Raw genomic sequence first — 21574 nt, forward strand, 5'->3', positions numbered from 1 at the left:
AGTGAATTGGCTTCAGTTCATCCAGTTTTCATTGTTTCTATGTTGAAAAGTGTATCGGTGATTCCGAGTGCATTCTTCCTTTTGAGGGTCTTGGTGTCAAGGCTAACCTCTTTTATGAGGAAGTTCCGGTTCAAATTCTTGATAGGAAAGTCAACAAAATAAGGAATAAAGAGATTGTATCCGTAAAAGTGCTATGGAGAAATAATTAGTTTAGGGTGCTACATGGGAGGCCGAGGTCGATATGAAGTCCCGTTATCCTAATCTTTTCGAGAATTCAGGTTAGTCATTCTTTCTAATTATATAATTATGACAAGGATATGTGGTTTCTTTATTTTTGGGTTAAGTGTTACAAAAATGGCATTTTTGAAGACCTCACAGTAAGTTTTACAGTGAATTCACTATAGTATTGCTATTGAAAACCTAAAATTTTGCTTTTTCCTTGTTTTGAGTTATGTTGTGCATTTTTATATGGTGAGTCTTCATGAAATGATAGGTAGCATGTTGTTAAGTTGAACTTTGTGCTAATTGACTCATGTAATGTATGTTGAGCTCATAAGTGTTCTGAGAAGGAAATGCCTCATGATGAAGTGTTTTGAGCCTTATGTGTGGTTATATGAGTTTTGATATTTGCCTTATTGAATTGACATAATTTATGTTGATTTGATATTGTTGATTGGTTGGACTGCTTGTCTTGGGTCTATTCTTTCCTTCAAAAGAATTTTAGTGTCATTCGGGGATGAATGTTCCTAAGGGGGAATAATGTAACACCTTGAAAATCCAAGACTCATTGTAAATCCTAACATAGGTGTCATAAAGTCTAAACACTATTTTTAAGTCCAATTTTAATGAATATATGTCATTTAGGAGGTTTAAGAACCAAAACGTCTGGGAAGTTGGTTCAGAGGGATGTTAGTGTGCCTTAGCCTTTTTGACTAACTTTTAGGAGTCGGAAATGTACGAAAACGAGTGGAAAGGTAGCTAATGGGTGTTGGAGTTGTTACATGGTTAAAACGTCTAGGTATGACTCCCCAAGGATCAATCAAGGGTCCTTGAGGAGGACCCCTGTAGTTTGATGTAGCACTGCCTAGTAGTGTGCATCGACGGGACAGAAAATGGCCCATGTGTGGATCGATGGGGCATCGATGCCACCACCGTCCCACACTTAGGCTGGTGGAGAAGTTCCCTTCACCTGCACAGTCTCTGGACTCACCGATGTAGTGCAGAGGTGCAGGCTACGGTCCGTGTGTGGATCGACGGGGCGTCGATTCCACCGTCGTCCTACACTTAGAAAAATGGATAAAGTCCCTGTCTGCACAAGTTATGATTGATAATTAAAGACTTAAATACATTTCAATGAAGGGACTTACCTTAGCACCGAGTGAACTTGACAATGGGAGGTAATGGCTTTCCATAGAGGAAGTGTTACCCTATAGGTCTATAAGTGATGTTGACTCCCCTTTGAGGGATACTCATCAAATGATTCCCATGAGGTAAGGCCCCAATTACTAAGTTGTATATAGAGGGAATACCTATCTCTTAGTTCCTTAAACTATGTTGCCACTATAGGATACTAGCTAGTGGATCCACCTAGAAATCTATGTTTATATGAGGTTTTACCTTGGCCGGTAGACCACCTTCTATCGGTGTAAGGTCTTATGATACCGGATTCCACATTTAGCTCATGTCGTCTATGTCGGTTAAAGTGAGTGTTCCCTAAACTAAAAATAAAAGACTGAAGTATAGACTAACGAAAGTGACTTGAGGGGTTTGACTTAGCCTAGGTAGGGGTATGGGATTCTACCTTTGCCTTGCACTAGTTTGCCTTGATAGGAGCTTTGGGAAGTTAATATTATGTATATGGATGGTGTTAAATGTAAATGTTTCTATATGATGATTATGATTATTATGAACATGCAAATGGTCTTAACGGTCTTAATTACTAAAGATATGAATTTATCAATATATGAGGTTATATAGAGTGAAGTATGGTACTAATAATAGTTCTTGTTGGGTGACTTGATTAAGTAGGGTTATGGGGCTTTACTTGGTCGTTGAACTTGTTGACTCTATGCGAATTTATGATTTGTTGCCTTACTTTGCTATTTATGTGATTTCTCTTATTCATGCTTGTGATGATATTACTTGGTGATAGAGTATACGATATTATGGGTTCAAGCGTGTTGATATACATTTGACTTCCTTAACTATTGGTTGTGCATAAGTTCTTAAAGGAGTAAAATGGCATGATTTAACTCAAAGTCCCTTTTAACATGTTTTGCTTGTGTATGTGCATAATATCTCATACTTAGTACATGTGGAGTACTAACCTCATTTTCTTCCCTTTTACCCAAACATTTTAGGTTCCGATCGTTGAAGAGTTTTGGGAGGCGTCATTGTTGAAGGCTTGGATTCTTCCTTTCATCCAAGTAGGGTAGGTACTCAACTCTCGAGGGCAATTCCATATTCTAACTTTTGATTTTGTTATGAGCTTATTGACTCTATCATTCATTTCCTTGTTATTTGAATATTGTACTTTTGTACGACATATACATGGTCTTGTTGAATTGATGTAAGGGTTATGCCCATATTGTGATATTCGTTTAGATGGTATGAGATGAGACAATCATTGAGACTATTTCTATATTCTTATATATGTATGTGCAATAAAAGTAGAAGGCTATGTAATCTTCCAATATGAAGGGTCTATGTATACACGATATGAATATATATTATGTATATGTAGAGGTCTATGTAAACCTCCAAGTAGTGGTAATGAAAGTTTTAAATTTTTCCATATTTTTCAAACTATGAATGTAATGACATGAACTAAGAGGCTAGTCTTAGTCCTTCGAAAGGACGACGACGCTGGGTACGTCTAGGGGGTAAACCCAGATGTGACACTCAAAACTTCAATCCAATTAAACAAACACAATACTCAAAGGCCCTTACCAATGGCCATGATCACCAACTCAATCCAACAATCATAATATACAAAGAGTCCAAAGAAATTATATATGTTTTTATCAACCTAAGACAGCCTACTCAAGATTCTAACATAATTCTTCCATAATTCAATAGCCCAAAGTGAACTACACAAGAAATCAATAGCATAGAGACATGATCAATTAACCCAAAATATAGTCACAATTAGGAGTTCATGATTTGCATGGGTTCATGGAGATTTTAGGTTAAAATCATCAAACTAACATCAATTCAATCATAATACAATGATTCAAAACGTTTTATGCAAGAACTCAAGGCTAGATCACAAGTTAGAAGTTCATCTTTTGTGAAAGCTTTGGAAAACCACTTTGAAGATTGACTCTTTCAAGAAAAGAGATTTAGAGATGGAAACATACGTTGATTGATGCTAAACCACAATAATTGAGAAGAATTGATGGAGAAACCAAGCTTAAAGCTCTAATCTCCCTTCAAGCTTCAATGTTGTTCTAGAGAGTTCTTTAGGGGTCTTGAGGTTTTGATTTTGAATTATGACTTGAATAGGGGTTCTAGACTTATAAAGTTACTTAAACCTAAAATAAGTCCAACTAATTTTAGGGAGGCTAGGTTAAAACGACTAGCATTGGCTTGGCCGAGACCCTACAGAAAACTGCAGGTCTCATCAATGACCACCCATCGACGCCCAGTAGACCAACCAACAGACCGTCTTGTTGGTCCGTGGTTTGGGTCATAGAGTGGCCAAATAGGAGCACAAGCTCCCAAGCCTAAGTGTCAACCTACGCCACAACCTACTGGGCGTCGACTGCCTTCCGTATGTGAGGCTTGTTTTAAAAAATTTCATACAAAAAAAAACACGTAAAACTTGACGAAACACACTAAGACACACAAGCACGTTTTAAGGCAAACCTTTTGAACGACATATACGTTCTTGAACGTTTGACCTCCAAACTTTACCAAACTTGAGACACTGCCTATAAACATCATTATAACCCATTTTAGTAGTTTAGGACCTCATGATATCGGCTTTAGGCTCTAGTTTCATCTAATTCATTTTAGAGGTGTTAGAGTGGATATGTTTGTGGTAGTATCTCTATTTGATAGTGAGAGTAGATTACAAAGAATCCCTTGATATACCTTAGACATGTGCCTACATGGGATGTGTTCTTAGTTCTACCTTTGGCAAGTATAACACCTTACACGGTGTGGGGTCTTATAACACTGGATTCCATACCTAGCTAGTATGGTCTATGTCGGTTAATGTCTATTCTAATCATGTGGGATGTGCACTCTAGTATTGGATATGTTCTACAACTTGTGGGTAGTGGAATGAGACGCTATCTAAACATGGAATGATTAGGCCTTGAAAATGTTAAAGTGAGTTCCCTAGGTCATCAAAGACCATTATGTGAAGTCCCCTAATTTTTTAATTGTCTCTTAAATGGTTCTAATGGATAGTTTTCACTTAATTAAGTGTGTTGAAGAGAAGGTTCTTATCTAGGGTAGTTTGGAGGATCACTTAGGTGTGCTTGAAGAGGGTGTATGGGTGGTCACTTCATGTCTTACTTAGGTGGGTCTTGGATTAATCTTAAGTAAGGATTTTAAAGTAATGAAAGGCTTACTTGTTGCATATGAAATATGTTTTATATGTGATTGTTGACGTGTATCATGTCTCTTGAACTCTTATGATAAAGGTTCTTATCAAAATAGCAGAAAAACATATCTTTTAAGTAAATATCCCTTTTTGCATGGTTTTCTTGCATGTTCACCATACTTAGTTAAATATGCTAATTCCATATCTTTTCTCTACTTTTACAAGTGTAGGTGGTGGCAAGTGAGGTTCCTAAAAGTTGAAGCTTAGGAGTAGAATTTTCTCAAGACACTTGGTATGTCCTCATATGTTCGAGGACATGGTTTATGTTTCTATACGTCATATATTAAAGACTTTGTAATACACTATAAGTTTCTTTGGATGTAAGGGTTGTGACTATGATATTAATATGTGTGTAGGATGGCTTATGATTAGACTTAGTTTTCTTATATCCTATAAAAGAGATTCCGTTTGACTTTATTGGGAAGAGTTTTAAATTCCGCACTATTTCTATGACAAATGCAATGAACGAATGCTAAGGTCTTGTATAAGACATCCGAGAGGTCGAGTACACCGTGTAACGACTTGGGGGTTCTCTCGGGTAGTTACAGGAACATTCATGGGTCTTTAGAGAATTTGGTCAAAAACCTAATATAACACCTAAATTAATTCATAAAAATCATTACTAGTCAACTCTATACCAAATAAGTCAAGTTTAAAGGTGACCCACGAAATTGAGTGAAATCTAAAAATTTGGAAGAATGTTGAAATAAATTTTGAAGGAACCTCTTGGGAAAGGAGTCCCAAGAGTGAAGAGTTATCATACCTTGTTAATCCTTAAGTAATAATATAGAAATGTCTTCTTATTTCACCCTACTTGAAGCTTTAACCTTCTTCTTCAATGGAGTCTTTGAGAGTAGAGAGTTTGACTTTGTTTTGTGAGTTTACTTAGAATGACTTTGGATATTGGGGTTAGGGTCTTATAGTTAGTTTTAGTTAGGTAAGTAACCCACTAACCACCCGTCCTAACCCCTATTTAAATAACTAACTCGAAATTATACCCCTAACTTAAGAAATAAATCCCGAAAAGATACTCACCCCACTGCTACCACCTACGGACTATAGGTGGTGTGACGCCCTCGTGCTGTGGTCCGTGGTTCCTGTGAGAGAGGGGGTTGGGAAGTATTTGGTTAGGAGAATAATTCTCAACCCACGGATACAACCCACGCCTTGTCACTCCCTTGAAAGTCGGTTAAAAGGGATTCATGGAGGGTGCTGTTTTTTTTTCAGCCTTTTGTCAATTGTTTGTGTCCTTCTCAAGGACCCCTAGGGTGGTCCTTGGGGGGGTCGTACCTGGATGTTTTGACCCTAAACACACATTAATATATATCCAAAGTATTTTTACAAGATCTAGTCCTCATACGACTCTTCAAACCCCATGAAAGACCTAAGGACACACTAGATCATTTTCACTAGTTTCCAAACGTCATGGTTGTTTCTTGATGCTTATGCACTAACGCTTCCAAACTAAGTTAGTTATGTTATTATAGGTCTTCAAACATCATTTTAACCCTTTTTAAGTAATTAAAATTTATTTAGAGTCCTAGCTTAAGCCATTGAATTTCCGAGGTGTAACACACGTCTTAGAGTCAGACTTATGGATTCCACAGAAGGAGAAATAGTGGTGACGAATGGGGATGATTCATCCTTAGCGTTTGAAATGAAACAAAATCATGACAAAGATATCATTTTTCTTGAATTGAAGGCAAATTTTCATAAGCAAAAAGTATTAGCTTTTGAACAAATGGGAGATGGCATTTTGAGATATCAAGGTAGATTGTGTATACTAATGGTAGATTTGTCCAAGAGAGGATCATGGAGGAAGCTCATTGGTCCACATATTTCATTCATCTGTGTTCCACCAAAATGTATCGTGATTTGAGAGAAGTATATTGGTGGAATGGTATGAAGAAGGGCATTGCTGAATTTGTTGACAAGTGTCCAAATTGCCAACAAGTTAAAGTAGAACACCAAAGGCCCGGTTGTTTGGCTCAAAATACAGAACTTTGGAATGGAAGTGGGATAATATTAATATGGATTTCATCACAGGCTTACCAAGGTCTTGCACGAAGCATGATTCCAATTGGGTGATTGTCGACAGAATGACAAAATCAGACCACTTTTTACGGGTAAAGACTACTCATTCAGCAGAAGATTATGCTAAGTTGTATATTCAAGAGGTGATAAGACTTCTTGGGGTTCCATTCTCCATTACTTCCCATAGAGGTGCACAATATACTGTATAGTTTTGGAAATCTTTTCAAAAAGGCTTGGGTTCAAAGGTGAACTTAAGTAATGCCTTTCATCCCAGACTGATGGATAAGAAGAGCGCACTCTTCAGACATTAGAAGATATGTTTAGAGCTTGTGTGATTCATTTCAAAAGGAATTGGGATGATCGCCTACCTCTCATTGAGTTTGCTTACAATTATCACTCTAGCATCCAAATCGCTCCTTATGAATCTCTTTATGGGAGAACATGAAGATCTCCTATTTGATGATTTGAAGTGGGTGAAGCAGGGTTGATAGGACAAGATCTGGTTCACCAAGCTATGGAGAAGGTGAAAGTGATTCAAGAAACGTTGAAAATGGCACAGGTCGTAAAAAATCCTATATTGATGTTAGGAGAAGGGAGTTAGAGTTTGAGGTAGATGATTGGGTATAATTGAAAGTTTCACCTATGAAGGGTGTTATGAGGTTTGGTAAGAAGGGGAAACTTAGCCCCGGTATGTTGGTCCTTATAGAATTTCCAAGAGGATTGACAAAGTAGCTTATGAGTTGGAGATATCACAAGAGTTAGCAGCGGTTCATCCGATTTTCCATTTCTCCATGTTGAATAAGTGCATGGTAAATCCTTTATTGATCATTCCAACTGAAAATATTATCTTATGAGAAGATTCCAGTGCAGATTCTAGATCGTCAAGCTTGCAAGTTGAGAACAAAAGAGGTAGCATCAGTCAAGGTCCTCTGGAAGAACCAATTTGTTGAAGAAGCTACTTGGGAGCTGAAGAGAACATGAAGAAGAGATATCCACATCTCTTTCAATCCAGAGAAAATGCACACCAAGGTACTAATTTTCTTCTCAGTACTATCGAAATTTTAGTAAGCATGTTGTGTGGTTGCATTTGCTTGAGGGTTTTTGAAATTGATGTTGCTACCCTAACCCTAGTAAGAGTAATCTCATTCGAGGAAGAATGTTCTAAAGAGGTATATATTGTCACATTTGTCAACTAGAAAGTACTAGAAAGTAGTTTAAAATTTGGAAATAGTTACATTTAGAAAGTATAAGCAAATCTGGATATTTTTTAGTAAGTTAAAAGTGAGTTTTCCGTCAATTTCAAACAACCATAAATCCTAGATCAGGATTAGTTAGGTGTAGTAAGATATATGGTTGAGATCTATTGAAATTATCTTTCCAACCATGCCAAGTTTGGCGATTCTGAGTTCATATGAATGTGTTATGTCTTGCGGAAGTTGGGTTATTGGATTAAGAAAACTATAACCCGGATTTGGGGAGGGCAAATTAGTATTTTCCTTATATTATTATATTAATTCATTTTTAGGAATTAATTGGGGTAAAACAAGACTTTGTTCTATTTAGAAAAAAAGTAGAATTCACGCTAGGACTTGGAGAAGAGAGAAAAGAAGAGAAAAGTGTTGAGAAATCAAGAATCACCAAGAACGTTTGAGCTTTGTGTGTGAAATTCGTCGGTGGTGATCCTACAAGGTAGGTAAATCCCATGAATTTGGATAGTTCAACCACGTGCCAACCATGTTTCAATTAAGCAAATTAAGTCTTTGAATGTTAAGAAAGTGAGTTCTTGAAGAACATAGTTGAAAATTTCGTTAAGTTCTTGATGGTTGTATTGTTGAAGTTTCTTGATGATTTGATTCATGTTTCCGGGTGAATTTTTTGATTAATATATGTTATTTTGAGGGTGATAATTATGCTAATCATTTCGGAAAAGAAGCATGGAAGTTTAAAGGGCTTAGAGATTAAATGGAAGGAGAAAAGTCAAAGGTTTTCTAGGAAAGGCTTGGGCGTCGCGCCTGCCAGAGCGCCACAAAAGCTCCTCTGAACTTTGGCCTCTGGTGCGTCGCACCAGCCAGAGAGCCATAGAAACCTCTCAGAAGTTTTGAGGACTAGCCCCTTGTGCCTCTTAGAGCGCCAAGGAAACCAATTCTCCCCATTCTTCCCTTATCTTTCAATACTAGTTCCTTAGTGATGTACTTATGTTTATTAGTTGATTCAAACCCTCTAAGGTACATCTAAACATCATGAGATCATCCATAAAAATGAAGTCATGAACCTTGAATCCATAATCCAATTCAAGGAAAACTAAGATCAAAGTCAAAGAAGTGAAGAATCAAGTTTAGAAGTTAAGAAGAAAGTCAAACCAAAGTTCTTAAAAGTATTCGAGAGTCTTTAGCAATGTTTTACATTTGTTTTTACGACTAAAGTTTCAAGTTAAGTAAAGAGTAAAGAGTTGAGTTCATTCTCAAAATGTTATAAGCGAACAAAGTATTCCCTAAGAGTTTATAACTGCTTTAACATTTGAGCAAGAAAGGGAACTTTGATTCCAAGAGAGCCTTTGAGATAGGATTTGAGTAATTATCTCAAACCAAATAAAGAAGTTATTTTAACAACACATGAGCTAAGTATATTTTTGGGAGTAGTATTGAGCAGCGATATGGGGATGCGAGTTCATATTAACTCAAGTCTCAATAAATCATGTAGCCATCATGGATATTAAATGATTATACTTTTTAGATGATCACTTAATTTAAGCTAGTGAATCCACTAAGTTAAGTAGTTCTATTGTGACGGTAAAGTATAGGATAGTTCTGGAAGCGTGGGCAAGACGATGTGTCACTACTTAGGCTCATAGTGGTGCTTTTCGGTTAGAGAATCTCCCATGAAAACTATGTTACTACATTATATAAGTAAAGTTAAGTTTGTATTTGCATTTTCTTTAATGAACTAAGTTTTTTTTTTACTGTTTACAAGTTTTATATACATATTGCATGTGTCTTATTGCTTTATATTGAGTTAAGTTATTCCTGAGTTGAGAAGAGTCAAGGTAAGTGTTCCCTTCATATTATTTTCAAGATCATGTAGTGTTTACTATTCCAACTCACATACTTGTACATCCAGTATACTGATGTCAGTTGGCCTGCATCTTCTTATGATGCAGACTCAGGCAACTAGGATCGACATTCGGCGCACTGTTGATCCAATGAGCAGCTCAATGTCGGTTAATGAGCCTCCTTACATTTCGGAAGACATATTTTATCATTTATTTTCTAGTTTTAAGTTTTTAGGATGCTTGGTGGTCCTTTTTTGACATCCCTCTATTTTAGAGGCTTCATAGACAGATAGTGTTAGTTCTTTAGTCTTATTCATTTCAGTTGTAAATGTTTCAGACACAAGTGTCCATTTTGGGTAAATTATTACCTTTAAGTTATTTTCATGAGTTTATCTCTTGTTTTACAGTCTTCAGCTGAGTAACTAAGCAAGTCCAAGGGTCTGATCGAGGCCATCAATGGACTTCGATTGCCAGTCCCGCCCAGGGTGTAGGCTCGGGGCGTGACAACCACTATCACATGGTGTGGTGCAATACATTCGCCGCCACATTATCACTATGTCAACTCCATGTCATAATTTATATGTTTTAATAATTGTTTTGTTTTCTTTTCTTTATTAATTACATTTCTTTTGTTAACAATATTTATAATAATTAATCTCTGATTAATTATTAAAATTTTCTAACAATTATATCTTCTTCATCACAAACTCTCACTCACTCCATCTCTTATCTCACAAAAAAATCGTACTCGGCTACCTTATTATCTATTGATTCTTTGTTCTTCGGCACCGTCTTCTTCTTCGCTATCCACCACTAAGTATCACCATCACCATTTCCAATATAATTTTTTCTGCTTCACTATCATCAATAACATTTTTTTTCAAAATTGTTTCCCAAACACATCATACTCATAAAGTTGTCATCTTCACCAAATTCAAAAATTTATTGATCTTCTTCACTACCTTCAATTTGCTCTTCTTATTTATTCACTCATTACACCATACTCACAAAGCTGCAACCAAACTCAAAAATTGATTAACAACCAAAATTTCTTTAACAAAGTCAAAAAAATTAGAAAAGATAGAAACAATCAACCAAAATCACCTAAACATAACTTAAGGATTCATATATTTGGGTATATCTGAATTTCTTTTTAGATTCTTCCTTTAGTAAAAATTATCACAAAATATAATTATTCAATAACACATCTATGTGATTTAACCTAATTGCTAATCAAAAAGAAAAGTTGTGCTTTGAGATTATGTTGTATATATAATGAATAAAATTGATGAAGAAAAGAAGAGATATGAAAAAGAATAATGGGTGTGAAGAAGAAGAAGTGGGAAGAAGAGGTTTAGGTCTAGGGGTGGGGTAGAAGAGGGGAGGGGATTAAAATTTCGTTCAAATTATTTTTTTTATTTTATAATTGACGCATTTAGTATTTATTTGCATTCCTTCTTTGCCATGTATTAATAAGGGGTAAATAAATTCACTTTTGAATAGTAGAGAAGTGTAATAGGTCATCGTGATAGTTTAAGCGTGTAAATGACTTTTCATTACAAGTTGAAGGTGGAATTTATGTCTTTTCTGTATCACATATAAAGACATACAACATAACATATATTCTACATCTCTCTCTTTCCATAAAATAGATATAGTAAAAATAATCAGATTAGGAAACCATAGCATATATATGAACCACAGCAAATTTTGTAATTTTAAGTGTCAATATACAATTATTTAGTACTTATTTGATCGTGTTAGGTCATGAACACACTCAATTACCAATCAATACGTAAGAACACCAACAATATGAGCATAAAGTGTCGGAAATTTGTTTAATGTAACACTTGTACCATGGGAAGAAGATTGTTAGGAAATTTTTTTTCTGTTGTAATCACAATCAAAATAGTTAATTTCAGAACTGCTGCAACAACCCCTTCATTATAGAAAATCCAACGGGTAAAAACTTTGGATTGAAAAACTTTTTCGTAGTAACTTGGGATTTATCAACCTAGTACAGGTTCGAACAAATCAAAGTCAGAGAGGTCTACAAAAATTTGTAACAATTGAGTGATCTAATTATGATTTTGATCACATTAATAGATATCTATCACGTTAACTCATACGACTTTATCGATCTTATCGTGAATGGGTATTTTTTTGAGTGTCATAGGATGAAGGTGTATTGTAAAATGGTGGTTTAGAATTCTTAAATTTGCTCAATATTTTTGTGCAAGCCACTAAGACATGATTTTACCGCCAAGGCGAGGCCGCTATAGCATAGTGAGTACTGTTGTGGCCGAACAATCACGAATTAAATCAGAAATAAACCTCAAAAATGTTTTATATTGCACTTTTTAATTTTGAGAGCTAAGAAACCACTCCAACTATTTTATTGAAATTCTTCCACCGTTCTTGAGGATAAAGGTAAGGTTTAACTTCACGAATCCTTTTTTATTCCGTAGAACTTAGTCTCTTGGGTGATTATTGTTTGGGAAGGGTTTTGGATCTATTTGAATGGTGGAAAAAAGCCCTGATTCAGATATTGAGATCATAGGATTGATCCAGGGTTGATCGAGTTTACTTTAATCCGGGTAATTACACATCATTTATTGATTCTCATGTTATAATGATTGTTTGTAGACCAAGAACAACCGGAAATAATCCCAGAAGAGAAGAATGAAGTTTCATATAGGATTCAAGCTTTGTTTGAGGTAGGTGATGGTTGTAATTTCATGTTGTGTGATATATGTTTGTTCTTGCTCTATCATATACATGTATATAAGTTAATGATGCATTATTGACTACACTAATTGTAAATGAGGGTAGATGAATAATGAATATCATGAATGTATGACTTGATTATATGATTTTGAGAATATACTTGTGATTGGGATTGTGGCTTGTTGAATGCAATTGAGTGTTGCATTTCGACACACTAACTGGCATCGGTTGTCATGTTCTAACATAAACATGGGATTGGTAGTCAAGTTCCGGCATAAACATTTGATTGGGTACCACGTAACAATATATTAACAGTTCCGATATAAGTTTCATGAGAAGAACATTTAATTGACATAACTGTATATCTTGAGAATTGTGAGATTGTCGTTTGTAAATGATACCAATATTGTATATGTTTGATGTATGCATGTTATTATATTGTTGTAATGGCTTATGTATGTTACACTTAGTGGGATAGTCATATTATCCTAATAGTACACTGTGGTTGTGTACTAATACTGCACTTTCTCTTTCTTATTGAATACAGGGCATCTTCAAGTGGCTACTGACAAACCTCACTTAGAAGATCACTCATTGTCATCGAATTCAAGGGTGAGCAAGTACTTTTGGGTTGCCATGAGTTCTCTTTTGTTTATGTCCACATTTTGGACTTAGACTTTCTAGTTATTTAATTTGTTTGCTCTTTTGGGGGTGTACCCCTTTGTTGTTTAGACTTATGGTTGAACTTTACATGTTTTGATACATTGTCTTTCAGGTTCTAGGTGTTATTTTTGCATTTGTTTCGCTGAATTTTTGGAATTTATGGGAACTATATTTTTTTCCTTTAGCATTAAAACATGCTTCTGCATTTTAAAATGCATAGTTAAGGTTAGTTGGTTTGTAGTTATGGTTCTCCCACCGGAGGCTAGTGTGGGTGCCAATCACGATGGCATGGGTCGTGACAAAGTTGGAATCAAAGCTTAAGTTTGTTGATCTCGATGTACCAAAATGAGTCTAGTAGAGTCTTGCGAAACAGTATGGATACGTTTGTACTTTTATTTGAGAGGCTATAGGACCTTAGGAAATCCCTTTGTTTTCTCTTGTCTCCTTTTTATAAAAGACTAAACAAGGAAAGATACAAAGAAATAAAGTATATTTGATGAAAGATCAAACAAGGAAACATACAAAGAAATAAAGTATATGTGGATTAATGCTCAAGTTATTGAAATAAGGACAACAAGGGACCTAAACTCTCACCTCCCAATTGACTTCAACAACCTAAAATTTAAACCAAGGAAGAATAATCAAATAAAACTAAGAATCACAAAGGGGTAAAACTTTGATTAATCAAACTTAATAAATTAACTAGCATTCCCAACATTCATCCTAACTACTCATTAATTACTCACTAAAAAGATAGTACAATTTGAGAGTCAATATTCAACATAGTCTAAGTCTTGCAAAATGATAGAAAACTAATATTTATACTAAGGAAATAAAGAAGACACTTCTTTGACAATGTTACCCTTATTTAGGTAAGGGCCTTGTTTTGTTGTCTTCTTTTGTGAATTCTTGAATTCATGAATTGGCATTTGCATACATGGCCTCTTTCCTTCTTATTTCTCATTTTGATGTAATGTAAACACATTGTATGTCCTTTTTTGGTGACCTTAAATCTCCTCTAATGCTTTCCTTTTAATGAACATTGCTTGTAGGCCTTGGATATCCTTTGCTTGACTCCGTGTGAATGGTCTTGAGGGGTACATGTCACTCATGATAGTGTCAACCATGTTGCCCATATTATCATCCTCCCCTTCTTGAAAATGATTCATCCTCAAATCCAAAGGATCACCTACAACACAAGGAGATAAATTAGTAACATTGAAAACATTATGAATATTATACTCACTTGGTAGGTCAATCGTGTAAGCATTATCATTGATTCACTTGACTACTTTGAAGGGTCCATCCCTTCTTGGGATTATCTTCCCTTTTCGTACTTGTGGAAACCTTTCCTTTAAGAAATGCACCCACACCCAATCATCTCGATTGAAGATCATTTTCTTTCTCCCTCGATTCATTCAAATGGACACCTTTGAATTGTTCTTTTGATAGGACTCTTTGACCTTGGCATGAATGTTCATTATCTCTTTTTCCCTTTGCTTGGCATCTAGGCTCACAACAAAATCACTAGACAAAGGAATCATGGTTAATGGAAACAAAGGTTTAAAACAATAGCATGCCTCAAACGGAGACATTCCAATAGAGGAGTGGAAAGACCAATTATATGCAAATTCAATCGAGGGTAAACGGTCTTCCCAAGTAGTTGGGGTTCCTCTAATCATGCATCGAAGCGCGGGTGCAAGAGTCTGGTTGACAACTTTGGTTTGTCCATCCGTTTGAGCATGGCAAGAAGTAGAGAACAGAAGTTTGGTACCAAGTGTACCCCATAGACTCTTCCAAAAATGACTTAGAAACTTGGAATCCCTATCACTAACAATGGTTTGAGGGACTCCATGCAATTTAAGTAAATTAATAACAAACAAAGATGCTACATGGGATGCATCATCACATTTATGGCATGGAATAATATGAGCCATTTTAGAAAATCTATCCACTACCACAATGTATACTATCATGTCCTCTTTTAGTCCAAGGTAGTCCCAACACAACGTCCATAGAAATATCCATCCACAGACCATTAGGAATAGGCAAAGGAGTATACGTACCTTTGGTCCTAGTCATAGATTTGGCTTGCTTGCATTCTAGACATTGTCCATAAATTCTGTCCACATCATGCTTCATCTTAGGCCAAAATAACTTCTCCTTGAGAATATCAAGTGTTTTTGGTACCCCAAAGTGTCCCATCGAACCACCACTATGAGCCTCTTTGAGAAATGACTCTCTCTATGAGCTCATGGGCACACATGCTCCACCATATTTCAACAAAAAAACCATCAACCAATTGGTACCTATCAACTCGCATCCCTTGACTAAGATTATTAAAGGTATCTTTGAAGTCAGAATATTGACCAATACAAACCTTCTTCATAGAGCATCTGTTACCACATTCTCCTTGTCTTGCTTGTAGTTGATCACATATGGAAAGGTTTCAATGATTCAACCCACTTAGCATGTTGCTTGTTCAACTTGGATTTCCCCTTAAGGTGCTTCAAGGACTCATCATTGGTCCTTATCATGAACTCATTGTGCCACAAGTACTGCTTCCAATGAGCCAACACTCGCACAAGTGCATACAATTCCTTATCATAAGTTGAGTACTTGAGCTTAGGTCCTTTTAGTTTTTCACTAAAGAAAGCTAATATTTTTCCTTCTTGCATCAACACACCACCTATACAACACCTGAAGAATCACATTCAATTTCAAAGGTCTTATCAAAGTTGGGTAGTTGGAGCAAAGGTGCAGAACTCAACATCAATGTCAAGGCTTGAAAAGACTTCTACTTCTCCTTACCCGAGACAAAAGGTACATCTTTCATGATCAGTTCAATCAAAGGAGCAGCAATTTAACTAAAGCCCTTCACAAATTTCCGATAAAAATTAGCTAACCCATGAAAAATTCTTACCACGGTTGTACTTATTGGGTTTGACCAAGTATTATTGGGCTCCACCTTATCTTCATCAACCTCAATCCCATTTGCACTAACCATAAAACCCAAAAACCGAACTCTATCAACACCAAATGAACATTTCTTGAAGCTAGCAAAGAGACACTCTCGTAGTAGGACATCAAACAATTGTTTCAAATTGGATACATGTTCTTCCATTGTCTTACTATACACAAGTATGTCATCAAAATCCACCACAACAAACTTGTCGATGAAATGTTTCAGAACATGGTTCATCAATCTCATGAAAGTGCTAGGCGCATTTGTCAATCCAAATGGCATAATAAGCCATTTATACAGCCCAAACTTTGCCTTGAAAGTCGTCTTCCACTCATCACCCGGTTTCAGCCGAATTTGATGATACCCACTTTGAAGGTCAATTTTGGAGAAAATAATAGAACCACATAACTCATCAATCATATTATCAAGTCGAGGAGATAGAAGTAGTAAGATGATGGACGACTTTCTGTCCAGAATTGAGCATATATCTAAGGGGTTTAGGTCAGTTCTAACAATTTACGGAGTGGGATGGAAATACTTCACTGTGATCTTATTTACAACTCTACAATCAATACACATTCTCCAAGTTCCATCTTTTTTGGGAAGAAGAATTACTAGTATGGCACAAGGTTTAAGGCTTTCTTTGATCAACCCCTTCTCAGAAAGCTCTTCCACTTTCCTTGATAGCTATTTGGTTTCTGTCGGGTTACTTCTATAAGCTGGACGTTTGGGAATTTCTGAACACGGTATAAAATCAATTTGGTGCTCGATTCCCCTCAAGCGTGGTAATCCAGCAGGCATCTCATCTAGAAATAGCTCATCATATCCCTGCAAAAGAGAAGAAATAATACTAGTAAAAGTGATAGTATCTTTGTTAGCATGTAAAAAAAAGTTGGTGTTGACAAGACACACTAGAAAGCTTCCCTCATCCACACCCTTTAAAAACTTCTTGGCTTTGCTATCATGCAGATGTTCTTCTTATTTTTATCCAAGGCACTCCCCTCCTTTGGAACTATGGTGGAACTTTTGCTTTCACCTTTTGCCTCCGCCGTTTTTCTTCTTTCCCGAAGCTCCTTCATAACCCGATAGTCCTCACTTACTTAATATGGAGTAATAGGTGCAAGAACATACTTTTTACCTTCAATCACGAAAGTGTAATTGTTGGATCTACCTTGGTGCACAACATCTCTATTGAATTGCCAAAAGTCTCCCCAACAGTAGGTGACATGTAAACACGGGAACCACATCACAAACCAATTCCTCATTGTACTTTCCCACACTAAACCAAATACTTGCTTGTTTTAGAAACTTCATCTCTCCACTCTCATTGACCCATTGTAGCTTATAAGGATTGGGATGCTTGCTGGTTTGTATTTTCATATGCTCCACTAACAAACTACTCACCACATTGGTGCAACTTCCACTATCAATGATTAAGGAACACACTTTATCTTGGATTTTGCACCTAGCATGAACTAGATTCTCCATTTGGTCAAGTTCTTCTTTTTGCAAGGGCTCCCACAATTCTTCTCACAACACATGAAAGATTGACATTTATGTTCAATTATTCATCCTCATCTATCAAAGACTTTCCATTCTTCATGAAGCAAGCAAAATTTACCCTCTCATCCAACTTTTCTTATTCATCCACTGAAGCACCTTGCTGTCCTTCACCCCTATCTCCCTCTCCCTCATTTTTTTCTTCTACTTCATCTTCAGTCTTATATCCATCACAAAAAGCAACAATTGTTCTTCTATTTGGAAAGTCACTAGCAACATGTCCCCTCCCTTGACATCTAAAGCATTGAATTGTAGAGGGTCGAGGAAAGTTAGGATTAACATGGTTAACTCCGTGTGGTTGCTCACTTGCCTTGGATTTGTAATGAATCTTAACTTGGTTAGATTGACCTCCACCTTTAGGTTTTTCCCTTGATGTCGTCTTCCAATTATCGCGACATTTCTCCATGTGGAAGTCAAAGAACTTTTGGCATTGTATGACTTTTCTTCTTTCAAATATGCTTCTACCTTTGGGGCATCATGGAAAGACGCTTCAAGAGTCTCATAATGCTTAAGCTTCAAGGTTTTCAAGATATTATACCTCAAGTTTGCCATGAATCATTAACAGTACATTCCATATTCTCTTCAATTTTAGACTTCTTACGCAAGTTCTCAAAATCATCATAATATTTTTCCACACTTTTGTTACCTTGCCTCAACATGTACACCTTCTTGAGCACATATTTGTAGTATTTTGGAGTCAAGTATCTCAACTCCATAAGTGTATTCAACTCTTGACAAGTAGGTAACTCATAGTTATGATGTCTCTCCCTTTCCCTCCTCTTAGACTCCCATAAAGTTAACGCATACCCTCAAATTGCATAGAGCATACTTTGCCTTCAAAGTTGTCGAGATATTATTTGTGCGAAAAATCTGCTCACATTGAATTATCCATTCCAAGAACTCATTGCGACACTACTTCCTTTAAACCTTGGAAGTGTAACCTTGATAGTGTTCAAGCCCCTATCTTGATCATTCCTCTCCCTAAACCTATTTCCTCTATTTCCTATCCTATCGCCTTTATATCACATCCTATGTCCTCTATATCCCATCATATCTCCTCTATTCCCATATTCTTGATCTTTCCTACCTTGGTCCCACCCCAAGTCCCTAGGTCTTACTCCTTCCCTTTGTACTCCATTTCCATCCTACCTCCATGCTCCCAAAACTCATCAATATTGAACTCCTCATGAATCTCATTATATAGAGGATTTGGTATTGATCGTCTTGGTAGGGCATTTGTGGATGAGATGTGGAAGTTTCACGTAAAGAGGAATTTGAATCATTTCGAAATGGAGTTTGATCTTGGACTTGGTTTGCCACAAAAAGAAGATTCTCTTATGGCGGTTGATAGGGTTGTGGATTTGGATGTGGTGTAGGCTTTCTTAGGTGGCTTGGAGGGTTGGAAGTTTGTAAAGTGGGGCGCTGGTAGTTCCGGGTATGACTTTGTGGAAGAGAACATAGATTATGAGCTTCTGGAGTAAGGGTGGTAAAATTTACCGATGTCCTCCTTATCTCCTCGTATTCGGGTTGAATTGCTTTCCTTCTATTCTCATTTTCTACCCCTACCAACCTTTCCTTGATACCTCACATCCTTCCATTCATTTCTACTACTTGCTTAGAGATGTTGGCGAGAACCTCCATGATTTTCTTAAAGCTCTCTCCAATTGGACTTGTATTAGATATGATACCCACAAAACTCGACAAACGAGGTTAGCAGCAAAAGCCTCACGTCACTCGTATGTAACTCTCAACTCACCTTCTATGGCATCGTCTCAAAATTGATAGTGAACTAGCTTCGTTCAATCAACTCAAGATCACCTATACTTTGTGATGGTATCGATTACTTGTAAATAGTTGAAAAATAGAAGAAAAATGAGTTTAGAAGAAGAAGTGAATTTGGACACTTAAAAAATTGTCACAAAAAAGTTCATCACTTATAAGACTTTGTTTGGATGATTTGATAATTAAAACTAGTTAACAAGTAATTAAACATGTTAATTAGTTTAGGAATTGAAGGAAAAATGGTAGAATAAATAATCACGAAGTTTGGACACTTAGAAAAATTTCTAGGTCCAAAAAACTTCTCATATTTAGAATATTTTTGGGGTAGAAAAAACCTGCAGGTTTTTTTGCACTCTAAAACTGAGCCCCATGCGCTAACTAGGCGTTTGGACATCGCTGGCACATTTTAGCTGCTCTGGCTGCTGATGCAATACCGTGTGGTGCTGGCGTGACAGATGGCGTCTGATGTGGCTGCTGACGTGTCAGTTCATATGGAAAATAATTTTTAAATTTTTTTCTTTTTTTAGATTTTGATTTTTTTTTATATTTCAATTGTTTTTGAAAATTCCACTAATGGACCCCAAATGAAACAGATTTGAAAATTTTTTACTAGAAAAGTTGAATCAAATGTACTTTCTTTTTTTTTCTTCTTCAAGAAAAACTTGAAGACACCAAGAACACACACTAAACCCCAATATACTCAAATCAACTCGAAATGGGCTCAAATTTTAGAATTTTCTTCCCTTCAACTTACAAAACAAAGCCAACTAATTATTAACCTCCAATTTCTCCTCAATCAAAAGATCCACTTTCAAAATTTGAAAAGCTTGCAACTCTTCAATAGTAACTTCACTTCTACAACTCCAAATTAAACAAAATTTTAAACCTAGACTCAAAATACACTATGGAACAAGGATCTAGTGTCAAAAATAAAAACAAAAATAAATATAAGTTCAAATATTTTTGGATGAATTTTAGACTTTTTGTTTTTGCAACCCAAGACTAGATATTTAAGAACAATCTAAACTTAGGCTCTGATACCAAATGATAAGATCAAACAAGGAAAGAAATGAAGAAATAAAGTATATGTGAATTAAAACCCAAGTTATTGAAATTATGAGAAACAAGAACTAAAACCCTGATCTCCAAATCAACTTCAACAACCAAAATTTAACCCAAGGAAGAATAATCAAATGAAACCACAAATCACAAAGGGGTAACACTTCGATTAATCAAACTCAAGAATTAAACTAGCAATCTCAACATTCACCCTAATTACTCACTAATACTCACTAAGAAGATACTACAATTTGAGAGTCAATATTACATATAGTCTAAGTCTTGGAAAATGTTAAAAGACTAATATTTATACTAAGGAAATAAAGAAGACATTTCTTTAACAATGTTACCCTTAATGAGGTAAGGGTCTTGTTTTGTTGTCTTCTTTTGTGAATTCTTGATTCATGAAATGGCCATTTGCATACATGGACTCTTTCCTTCCTTCTTCTCCAGTATGTCCTTCTTTGGTGACCTTCAATCTCCTCTAATGCTTCCCTTTTCATGAATGTTGCTTGTAGGCCTTGGAGATCCTTTGTTTGAATCCGTGTGAATGGTCTTCAAAGGTACACCATGCTACCCATGTTATCATCTATCGTGATATAACTTGATTCTAATTGGTATATGATGATTCGAGTTGGTATTTAACCCCCTTCACTCTTCTATCCTGAAATGGTTAACACTAGGTTCAACGGCATCAGGCTCGTAGCTCCCATCAATGCTCTAGCTGAAGAATCTGCTACAAGAGGTCCCTGTTAAGGTAGAAGTAGAGAAAGATCTATGAGTAGCGGTCGAGGAAGGGTGGCGCCTCTAGGGATTGAGCACCAGTTGAGAATGCTCCTAGAAATAAAGCTCCTCCTTCACATCATGAAGAGGTAGAGAAGAATGTAGAGGTTGAGAATGAGGAGAATGTTTGACAAGAAGAAGAGGTGCAGAATGAGACTATATGTATTTCTCCCTTAGACCAGTGGTAGCTTAACAGACCGTGTCGTTCTTTAAATGATTGGTTGGTCTTGGAGTACTTCCCACTGTTTAAGCAACTTAATCTCCCGCCAATCCCTCTATTGCGATCACTGTCCCCTAAGGCAGGTGGAACCATTGGTAATGCTGTTTTCTTTCATCCTTT

Source organism: Solanum pennellii, chromosome 10, assembly GCF_001406875.1.
Source record: "Solanum pennellii chromosome 10, SPENNV200".
NCBI classification, from domain to species: domain Eukaryota; kingdom Viridiplantae; phylum Streptophyta; class Magnoliopsida; order Solanales; family Solanaceae; genus Solanum; species Solanum pennellii.